General features: G+C 40.3%; 1 long non-coding RNA gene across 1 annotated transcript; it reads left to right on the forward strand.

Moving 5' to 3' along the window:
• Positions 1–2,564: 2,564 nt before the first annotated feature.
• Positions 2,565–11,259, forward strand: LOC150001325 (uncharacterized). Its single transcript, XR_016513019.1, has 3 exons — positions 2,565–2,771; positions 9,287–9,452; positions 11,141–11,259. It is a non-coding gene; the product is annotated as an uncharacterized LOC150001325 (long non-coding RNA).
• The last annotated feature ends 277 nt before the right edge of the window (positions 11,260–11,536 follow it).

Here is an 11,536-nt window from a genome sequence, read left to right on the forward strand (position 1 = left end):
TTGTTGTCACTCACTTAACTTATCCATGTACAGTTGACCCTTGAACAGCATAGGTTTGAAATGCGAGGGTCCACTTACACATGAATTTTTTTCCTTTTTCTTTTTAAATTTTGTTGTCGTTGTTTTATTGAATTAATTGGGGTGACACTGGTTAACAAAATCACAGGTTTCAGGTGCACAGTACCCCAACACATCATCAGTCCACTATATTGTGTGTTCACCACCCTAAGTAACATCTCCCTCCATCCGACTTACCCCCCCCCCCAGTACCCTCCACCTTCTCCTATCCACCATTCTCCTGGCAATCCACGTGGATGTTTTTCAATAAATACCTGTACTGTGTTTTCAGTTCGTACCTGGGAGTCTGTGGATGCGGAGGGCTGACTATATTAATTGCTCTACCCCATTTTACACAGCACTCTTGATCACCTACGGATTTTATTATCCTCAAGGGCTACCAGAGCCAATCCCCCACAGATACTGAGGAACAACTTAAGTTTTGGGGAGTCAGAAGTTATATGAGGATTTTTGAGTACACTGCAGGGCTGTTCCCCTAACCCCCACATGATTCAAGGGTCAGTTGTACTCTAATAGCCCAACATATTGTTACTTTTATTGCTTTAAGCAAAAACTTATTTATTAGAGCAATCACTTCTCTGATACTCTTCCTTTATGTAGATTTAATTTTCTGACATATCGTTTTCTTTCTGCCTGAAGAACTTTTTAAAACGCATTTCTTATTGCTATAGACTAAATATTTGTGTCCTCCACCCAAATTTATATATTGGAATCTATTCCCCAATATAATAGTATTTGGAAGTGGGGCCTTTGGGAGATTATTAGGTCATGAAGGTAGATCCCTCCTGAACAGAATTACAAAAGAGCTCAGAGAGCTTCCTCACCCCCTTCTGCCCTGTGAAGTTACAAGGAGAAGCAAGCCTTCACCAGGAACCAAATACGCTGGCACACAGGCTGTGGGACTTCCCAGCATCCAGTCTGTGAGAAATAAATTTCTGCTATTTATAAGCCACCCCGTTTATGGTATTTTGCTATAGCTATTCCAACAAATGATGACATCTGCAGAACAAGACTGCTGGATAGGAATTCATTCAGTTTTTGTGTTTCTGTCTTTATTTCTCCTTCACTTTTAAAGGATAATTACACTGGATATAGAATTCTGGGTCGCCAGCATCTTTTTTTATTTCAACACTTTAAAGCTTTTACTCCACAGTTCTCTTTCTTGTATTCTCTGACACAGAGATCTGCTATACTTCTTACCCTGGTTCCCATACAGGAAAGGTCTTCTCATTCTTATGACTTCTTTCAATATTTTCTTTTTGTCCTTGGTGCTCTTTAGTTTGCATATGATATTCCTAGGTGGTTTCCTTTTGTTTTGTTTTTGTATTTATCCTGTTTGGTTTTTCAGGCTTTCATTGGTCTGTGATTTGGTGTCCTTCATTAATTTTGGAAAATTCTCGGCCATTATTATTTCAAACATTTCTTCTGCTTGCTTCTTTTTCTTCTAGTATTTAAATGATATGTATATTACACCTTTTGATATAGTCCCACAGTTCTTGGATGCTGTTTTTATTTTTCTTCATTATTTTTCTCCTTACATTTCACTTTGCATAGTTTCTGTTGACCTATGTTCAAGTTCATTGATTTTTTTCCTCAACTATGTCAAGTGTACTGATGAGCTGACTAAAGGCATTCTTCATTCCAATGGTAGAGTTTTAATGTCAATCATTTCTTTTTGATTACATTGCCTACCTGTTCTTGTATGCTGTCTATTTTGTCTGTTAGAGGTCTTAACATATTAACCACAGTTATTTTCAATTTATTATCTGATAATTCCCACATCTATGTTATATCTGAATCTGGCTCTAATGACTGCTTTGTCTTTTTAGTCTGTGTTTTTTGCCTCCAGAGTACCTTGTAATTTTTTGTTGGTATCAGACATGTCTTATTTAATACAAACTGAGGTAAAGGGGCCTTAGGATAAGGATTTATATTAATCTGGCTACGTATAGGCTGTGTTTAATGCTTGCTGTAGCTATAAGTACCAGAAGCTTCAAATTCTTCTGGTTCCTTGCTTTTGTCTCCCCTGTTGACTTTGTGCTTCCCTAGATGCTTCTAAGAGAGAGTTAGTTCATGACTGATTGCTCTTAGCTGCAATCCGTTCTTGTTGTACTGGAACGCTGTTGGTATAATAGTAGGGTATGGAGAAGAGGGAGTATCCTGTAACCTTTAGATTAAATCTCCTGGTGGGCTTCTGTTTCTGGGCTGTGACCTTCACATGTGTTTCTCCCAGCCCTCTCCCCACTCCCTTTCCTGGCTGTAGCATTCTCAATCTATTTCCTCCAGGGCCGGATCCTTGTTACCTATGGCTGTTTCTGGTCTCATTTTTTTTTTTTTTTTTTTTTTGTTAGACAAAACAGGAAGACCAGGGGTAGCTGGAGTGAGAGGAATGTTCTTCCCCCAGCTGGGACAAGGTTCAGGCAAAGTGTTTCCCCCTGGAGTGTATTATGGAGAATGCTCTTACGCTTTTCCTACCATGCACAGGTTGACCAGAGGCGCTTCCTTGTTGTTCATTTTGAGAACCCAGAGGGGTTTGGAAATAAAGCCCGCATAAAAAGTGGGGCCACTTATGTAACAGTGGACTCTCGCAGCTTCTCATCCTCATGCTACTCTGACTTCAGCTTCCAGAAATTTGCCAAAATTACCATTTAAGTGTTCTTACCAGCATATGGCTCCAGAGGTCTCCGCCCCAGGTAAGCAGATCTCAGCAGTATTTTCTGTATTCATCTTTCCTTCCAGACTTGGGGGTGGGGGGGCAGAAGTAGAAAGACTGCTGGTAGAAACAAGGTGCAGGAGACTTGGTACCAGAAGGATAATTGAGAGGGAAAAAAACCTTTAAAATATTTTTTATCTCTTAGACTCTGTAGTTCTCTCACTCCTATTTTCCAAATCTAGTCAGTCCTGAGAAGAAAGTTAATTAACAGAGTATGCAAATTAAAGAGCAGTTATAACACTAATTAACATTTTGTTAGCAACAGCCAGTCCGGTTCTGTGCATGTATAAGTGAAGATATCAATGTCTCTGCAGCTACGGAACCTCACGCTGGAAATCTGTAATTATTTTGCTGTCCAAACAGGACTGAGATGCATAGAAGTGATGGCTGCTGAAAGCCTCTACCTAAGACGGTGTCCTAAAAGGTCAATACCATGCTCTCTGACAGACGAATGATGAATCTGAGCTCCATCGGATGACTGGGTGCTGTGGTGAAGCGTAGTCTCTGGCATGCAGGCAGACAAGCCTGGAGGGCGGAAGTGTGGGTCCCAGAGCCACTGTGGTGGTTCCTTCACCTCAGTCACGTGAAACTATAAATCTATACCTTTCCCAAACGTGGACAAACTGCATTTTGCTGTGCTGTGCTGGTTGATAGTCACGCCTTGTTAAAACAGTTCTCTAGGGGACAAGGCAATGGGGTGGTTGTAATTCTCAGGGAAAGGTTATAAAGGAGTTCCCATGTAGCAAATACAGCACCTTTCCAAATATGCTTTGCACAGCATTGGCAGAAGATACGCACCTGAAATTCCAGGCATAACAATGGCTCTTTGTCCTTTGATCATAGAACAGACCCTGGAGAGTCAGGAAAGATAGAGCCAGAGTCTCTCAAATGCCCAGATTTGCCATAATGGCCATTTTTGTACAGGCCCTGATATATTTGCTTCCTAAACACTTCCTCTATACATACTTTGCAACTTTCCCTGAAGTTTTTGCTCTGATTTGTTTATTTAAGTGGGACAAAACTCTTGATTTTTTTAAATTAAAATGTACAAATGCATGGACTTTATGCTCTTTTCTGATTTGGAAAAGTCATATTTTTATTATTTATATTAGTTAGGTTTTAATTATTTATACTAGTTAAGAATACTAACTAGTATAAATAAGTATAAATTGAGCTGTCAATCACAACATTATTACCAGAGCAACAAATTATTAAGTAAGATAAGCAACCAGAATTACTCTTTTTTAATGCTGTTATTAAAGATTATTGGCTTAGCCAGTGTCCTTGTAGGAAACAACTCTCAGATGGTTCAAGAGGCTTTAACGAAGAACCTACTTATAAAAAGGTATGAGTCAAGTTGAAGGTACCATCAAAGGATGTTGGGGTCCCCAGAGACCAGGAACAGTGGGAAACCATTTTCATCTTTTGGGCTGGAGGCGCAGGTGATCCTGAGAGGGCTGGAGTCCAGGAGGAGTCTCCCCTAACACCCTTTGTGGGGTGGGGCTGTAGTCAGAAGTAGGGAGGGGGTGAGAGTGAGTGCATGGCCCGTCTCCTGGTGATACGGGCTCACTCTCAGGTTCCACAGCTCAGGGTCACCTGGGAGAGTCAAGGCCTCCTTAGTTTTGCACCTCAGGGGCTCTGCTTGCCTCACCCAGTTCCCACTATCCCCTTGGGCAAAGGGACCCACAAGGGAGACTGGGGGGTGCGCTCCATGGGGCCCCGCCTTGTGGGGCACAGTGCGAGGCTCAGAAAGGACAAGAATGGATCTTGGGAGCAGGGCAAAGCCATAGAGAATAACAAGCACCATGATTTTCACAGATCATGGCAACAATTTCTAAGTCTTAGGGCTCTTCCAAGACCCTATTGTTCCATTATTTTTCAAGGACCGATTCTTGATAAAGAAAATAAGTTGTTAATAGTCATTCTCACACAAAAGCCTTTGAATACTCTCACTTCAGTGTTTTATCAAATTAGATTCTTGGAACAGTTTTCTGGGAAAAAGATCTCTGTTCCTCTGTAGAAGGGGAGAGGGGAATCTCTTCCATCTCCTCCTAGGACTCTTCTTGTTAATTACGAAGACTCATTTTCAAGGCCAGGCTCTGAAATTTCATTAGTCAGCATTATAAGAAAAAACAATGAGCCAGCAGGGCTCAATTTTACTGACAGAAATGGACAAAGAAAGGAGCAAATGATATTTTAATAATACTGGGGAGTTAAGAAGCATATAGCTTTATTCTTCCACATACTTGAATGCATCTTTTTTTAACAAAGAAACATTTTTAACATTTCACAGCAGTTACTATGGGTGCCGTGATAAGGAGAGGCTGATTTGAGCATGTTCAGGGTAGAAGCTCTGGGGTCAGCAGAGTGGCCTCTCCAGCTGAGCTCTCAGCCCCAGGGGTCCTCCTAGCTGAATGAGGAGCCTGTTCGCAAGTGGCCAGTTCATGTGTTCCATTGACAACAATTTTGAAATGAAGAGATAACTCAAAAGGAAACACTTTTAGGGTAAAGCTCTTATGTGTAAAATCAGCCTCGGTGCAGAAATTGCCTTGGGGAGTTTTAGTCTCTTCAGTATCTTCAGATCTAAGATCTAGGTGCTGCCAGATTCAGTGTCTACTGAGAATTCAACTCCTGGTTTGCCATGTCCACCTTCTGGCTGTGTCCCTACGTGACAGAAGGAGCAGGGGAGTTCTCGGGCCTCTTTGTAAGCGCACTAATCCCATCCATGAGGGCTCTGCCTTCCTGACCTAATCACCTCCCAAAGGCCCACCTCCAAATACCCTCACATTGGGGTTAGAATTTAAACATACAAATGTGGGGGGGAAATATTCAGGCTACAGCAGTGTTTGCCTGTAACTGAAAGAATATTTATCAAAACATTCTAAGTGATAAAATGAAGATAATTTCAGCTTTACTCAATTTGCTTACCTATATCTGAATTCTCTAGAATAAATGAATGACCATGAACTCTCAAGGACTAAGTTTCATTCTTCTTTGTAACAGCAGCATCCAGCCTGGCACTGGGTAAAGTGGGCCCCCAGGAAATGGTTGTTGATCCAGAGAAAGGCCTGCAATTTCCAATGATCAAGACTCATTGTCCATGTGGTTGGAGCCAAGTTGTATATCTTCATTTCTTTCGCTGGCTTGTTGGTGTGAGTGGTCTGATCCAGATTTAAGCAGAAGAGAAATTTCTTAACAGTACCTGAGGGCCTGACTGGGTTGAATCTTGACACAATTCTGCTGGGTATCCAGAGTTTTGGACACGTTGCCCTTCACACTGCGGCGACTGTTAAATTCTGCTGAGGTCTCTTAGGTGCCCTGAAGAGAGGAAGATTGCATTGGGCTAATAGCAATGTTAATGGATTTGTCGCTTTGTTGAGTTTCTTAAATTATACTATTAGGTATAAAACATTATTTAGAAATTGTTAAAATACATAATTTTGGTCCATTGATTTTATATTATCCATACCCATCATTTGTATTATGGGTTTGTTTTGTTCATGTGCAGGTTCTTTAGACCTTGGGGACGGCAGTGAACAAAGGGCTATAGATACACTTGCTGGTACGTGCAGGCCTGTGAAATGTAGTTCTGGCTTCACCAGATAAGCCAGCCAATTTAAGTCATATTAAATTAATCCACTTTTTAATAGAGCTTTAATTTCAGCCTGGTTTCAAAGGGGCAGGGATGACACAGTAAAATACAAAGTTTGTAATAACAATTTCTTTTCAAGACATGATTTTCCAGATTTGGGTCCGGAGGCAGCACATGATGATCTATTACAATCAGTGCTTCCAGGGTTAAAATAGAATCTCAGTCATTTACATCAATCCCAGACTTCTCCTTCCCAAATCAGGTTTTACCTGGCGTCCTCCCATAACTAATTTCTCTCAGCTTTTACAAAGCCTCTTGTGTTTAAACTTTATTACTGACTTGTGAACCACAAACAGAAAAAGAAATATGCAAATAGTAAGTGTATAGCTCACTTAGCCCAAAGTGAGAACACTCAAGTAATCACCACTCAAGTCAAAACACAGATCTTTGCCAAGACCACAGGAGCCCTCATTCCCCCCAATCATGTCCCCTCTCTCTTCCTCAAGGATAACCATTATCCTGGCTTATAACAAACAACATAGAATAATTTTGCCTTATTTTGAATATAAATCTATTCATTCAAGTGGCAATGTGGGGCTCAAAGTCTTTCATAAAATTGCTGAATAGTATTCTCTTATTGATGGATGTTAGGCTTATTTCCAGTTTCAGGGCAATATGAATCCTCCTGCTATGGACAATTCTGTTCAGGTCTTTTGAGTCTCTATGAATACTTTTCTGTTAGGTATATATTTAGTAGTGAAATCATGGGATTATATAGCATAAAGGCAAAGCTTTGTTTCAAGCAGTCAGCAGTGAGCCAGCTGCCTGCCATGAGAATATGGAGCAATGAGGCGGAAGGAAGTCACAGCAAGGCTCCAAACATGAATAGCCGCCATCGACCCCACACATAACACCTTTGAGTAACACAGAGAAGAGCTTCTGCTCCGGGAGTCACAGTGCAGGTTCTGAGGAGGTGGTTAAGTGTCATTGAACAGGAGGAGTACATTTGCCTCATCACTGATGGTACTCAAGCATCACACTTGAAAACGGTTCAAGTCTCAGTACTTCTTAGGTACCAGTGAAGGTCCCCTTGACATCTCTCTCTTCAGGGAAGTTGGAGACACTGACATGCTGCTCAGAGGCAAGACTGTGGACCGGCAGCATCGGCATCTCCTGAGGATTTGTTAAAAGGCATATTCTCAGGCTGATCCCAGATCTGCTGACTCAGAAACGCTGAGGATGGGGGCCTGGAAATCTTTATTTCTAACTAACTTCCAGGGGATGTTTGTGCACGCCAAAGACAGCAAATCATCAATATACAGTATTTTTTGGAAATGTGGGGGTCTATAATGACCTCATTGTACCAGGATTTAATTATTAGATTAAAAAGTTAAAAATACAGTTAAGTCCTCACTTAATATCATCAATGGATTCTGCAAATTTAAGCCAAACTATGTATAATGAAACCAATTTTACCATAGGCTAATTAATATAAACAAGAGTTACAATGTAATGATGTTGAATGAAAAAATGTTATTCGATGACCTGCAACAATATATATTTATTTTTACACATCAAAGGTTATAGAAATGTGTAAAATTCATTTTCTTCTTTCCAGTCCTGAACTTCAGTGAGATTAACATTGCAACAGAATCCATTAACACCAATCTATTATATATTTATTCACAAATACACAAACAGACATACTCCTATATGTGTTTCCCCCTGTTTATACCACTTTTTGGGGGGGTTGTTACAAAAATGAATTTATAGCCTAATACACACACTGCTTTACAACTGCCCTTTTCACTTAATAGATCATGGACATCCCTCCAGATCAATACATGAAGTTCTAATTTTTTTCCTTAGGAGTTGTAAGATATTCCAATGTATGAATGAATGCTCCATATTTTATGCAATCATTTTTTATTGACAGACATTCAATACATTTTCAGCGTTTCACAGAGCCTAAATTAGAGGGCTCCCACTGTGAAAATAATGTCTGGCCTTGGATCTAATCATAGACTCAAATTGAAGAGGTAAAGGTAAATATATGACAATATTCTTGTGCATAAAGAAGAGCCTATAAAGATGGCCTGAGCTCCTCAAGTCAAGCTCCTTTGTCTCAAGTGTTCAACGAGCCCCTGCTCACTGCCTGTCCTGTGCCAGTCACTGTGCTGGTTGCTGGGGAGACAATGGTGGACAAGACAGACACGGCTGTGATTCTCATAGAACTCTCTCCCGGGGGGGTGACATAAAGGTGCAGATGGCAATTGTAATGCAGTGTGATAAATGCCAGCAGAGGTGCCAAGTTCTTAGAGGGGATTCCAAGCAATCCATAACCCACCAACTGGATAGGAGTCAGTCAACCAAAGCGGAAATAGTATTCAAAATAGAATGCAGCGTGGTGAGGGAGCAGGGATTTCAAGTGGGGCAAGGGGAGGAGAGAGAAAGCTAGAGACACAAGCAGGATCCTAGTCATAAAGCCACTTGAAAATTTCAACATTTTCCTGAAAAACACAAAAAGCCTTCTCTACTATAACAAAAGGGTGTCTCTCTCTTATATAAGCACCTCTCATTAGAAATTGGAAGAACTGCATTAGGCAGAAAAAATGAGGCAGGAAAGAGACTTGGACACTTAAAAGTTGAGTATTATGTCAGATCTGAATACATAACATAAGGGCATTCAGTAAATCCTGGCACACGGCGCCCTCATTGAGATCATGGATTTAGTAGATACTTTGGGTGAAATCTTGCTGATATACCTGTTTATTCTCTCTCTCTAAAATTCTAAAAGCTATAATATGGGCAAATTACTTCCAAGCAATACTTGTTGGGTATCTACTGGGTGTGGGGTTCCATAGATATGATGAGGCACAGATTTTTTTTGCCACATTCCACAGGTCTGTGATTCTCATAGGGACAGATGACATATCCTGAGGACCTGCACCATGTGTGAGCTTGTGTTCGGGGAAGATGAAGAAGAAGTGAGAGCTGCCTGCCTGTGTGGGAGCTACATGAGGGAGACAGAGATGAGATTTTAGCCACTGCCATGAGTGAGAGAAGAAGGTAAGATGGATCTCCAGGAAGTCTCCTGTTAAGCCTTTATGCCATCTCTTTGTGGACAACCACGGTAAAAGATCTCGTTATTTCTCACGACCTGTTCATTGGACCGCTGTGTGTTTGCATGAGAAACCGCACTGAGCATGGGCCATGAAGATGTCAGTTATGTTTGGGTTACATGTCTATTATCTAGTTTAACCCCAGCCAGAAATCTTCTCAATAGCCTTAAGGCTAAGTCCCTGTCCCAGGGCAGAAAGTCATGCATGAGGATAAGTGCATTTAGAGGCCCAGGTGTGCTCTGCCTATCTCATTGTACTGTCTCCCATCCACGTGACTGCATCCCCACGTGGGTGTCTGCCCCCATCCCCAACAGAGGTCTGAGACTTGACCTCAAGCAAGGCAGCCTGTGTGCCTGTTTCCATAACAACCCACAAGATAGTTATGCTCCCTCCCTCCTCTCAGCTCATCTCTCTCCCTCCAGAAAGTGGGCCACAGGTTTCCTAATTCCATGCTGCACTTCTCAGAGTTCTGAGTGCAGCCTCTTAGAGGATCTTTCTTTCTGATGTTTGGCTAATACGTGCTCACCAGAAAGCATACAAACAATATAGAAAGAAATAAGTGCACCATGGGAAGTCAGCGTTCCTTCCCCCTCCACCCTCCACCTACTCTCAGAAGTAACCAATTTGATGTTTATCTTTCCAGAATTGTTTCTACACACGCATGCACACATACACACACATGCACACACACACACACCATACATTACTTATAATGAATATAAAATTTTACTATATACTCCATAAGGTAATGCTTTTTTTAAAAAGCGTATCAAGGATATCTTTCCATGTCAGTACACGTAGAACTACCTCATTCTTTTTAACTGCTAGACTTAGTATAGATGTGCCAAAATTTAATGAATCCTATGTTAACAAAATGTAGCTTATTTTCAACTTTATATACAGGTCTATGGGGATAGAGATATATAGCATTGTGTAGAAATACAGTCTACTCTGTAGGTTAAGGTCCTGGTAATGGAATTAATGGCCCAAAAGAATGCATTTACAAACCTTTCCCCACACTCTTGTCCAAACCAGCTATTTCCCTTTCTTTTAATTTGTATTTCTCTTAAAGGAAAGCCTTTCTCACACCAATGGTATAACAAATATCCTTGTATTTTCTATTATAAAGGGGCTTTTTAATGCTAATAATTTTCTAATGTAGAGGTCAGCAAATTACTGCAGAATCCAGCCAGCTGCCTGATTTTGTGAGTTATGTTCTATTGGAACACAGCTACACCTATTGTTTATGTATTTGTGACAGAAATTGTATGGCCTAGAAAGATGGAAATATTTGTTATATGGCCCTTTTATTGTTTGTTTTTGTGAGGCAGGAACTTAACTTTATCTTATCAACTGACATAAAACCATTCAATAAATAGCTCATGTTTTCCCTTCTAACATGAAATGTCATCTTTGTCATATAACAAATTACCATAGAGCCATGGATGGGGTTCCTTCAGCTTCTGTTCTGCATTATTGATCTTTTCCTGCACAAATACCACATTCTTTCTTTCTTTAGTTCTATAAGTTTTTTTTTCCCCCAATAGCTGTATTGTGTATTTTTTATGTTTAGTGGGGAAAGTCCTTATTTTTCTTTGTCATAAAAAATTTATTCGTTTTTGTGTTCTCTTTCAGATGAATTTCAGAATCTGCTTGTAAAGATCCAGTGGGGTTTATAATCAGTATTTCACTGACTTTAATTTGGGAGATAGTTGAAATCTTTACAATATTTTATGGTAGTGACTGTTCCTCATTGCCTAACCCACATTAAATGTTGTTAATTTTTTCACCTTTGCCAATCTATAGATAGTAATGATGTTTTATTCTAATCATTATTGATAGATTAAAGTAGGTGTTGTTAGTTTATTGCTAATTTTCCTCAGCTATTTCTTTTACCATATGTTAAAGTGAGGCCCCATTTTACCATTAGTTGATAGATGTGAAAGACGGGAATTTCATTACATCACCAGTAGTGCAGATTCGTATGCTACAGAAAATAGTTTTAACAATTGGTCAGTTGAAAGACATAGA

The sequence above is a fragment of the Furipterus horrens genome, unplaced genomic scaffold (assembly GCF_987537825.1).
Source record: "Furipterus horrens unplaced genomic scaffold, mFurHor1.1.pri manual_scaffold_9, whole genome shotgun sequence".
In the NCBI taxonomy this organism is placed as follows: domain Eukaryota; kingdom Metazoa; phylum Chordata; class Mammalia; order Chiroptera; family Furipteridae; genus Furipterus; species Furipterus horrens.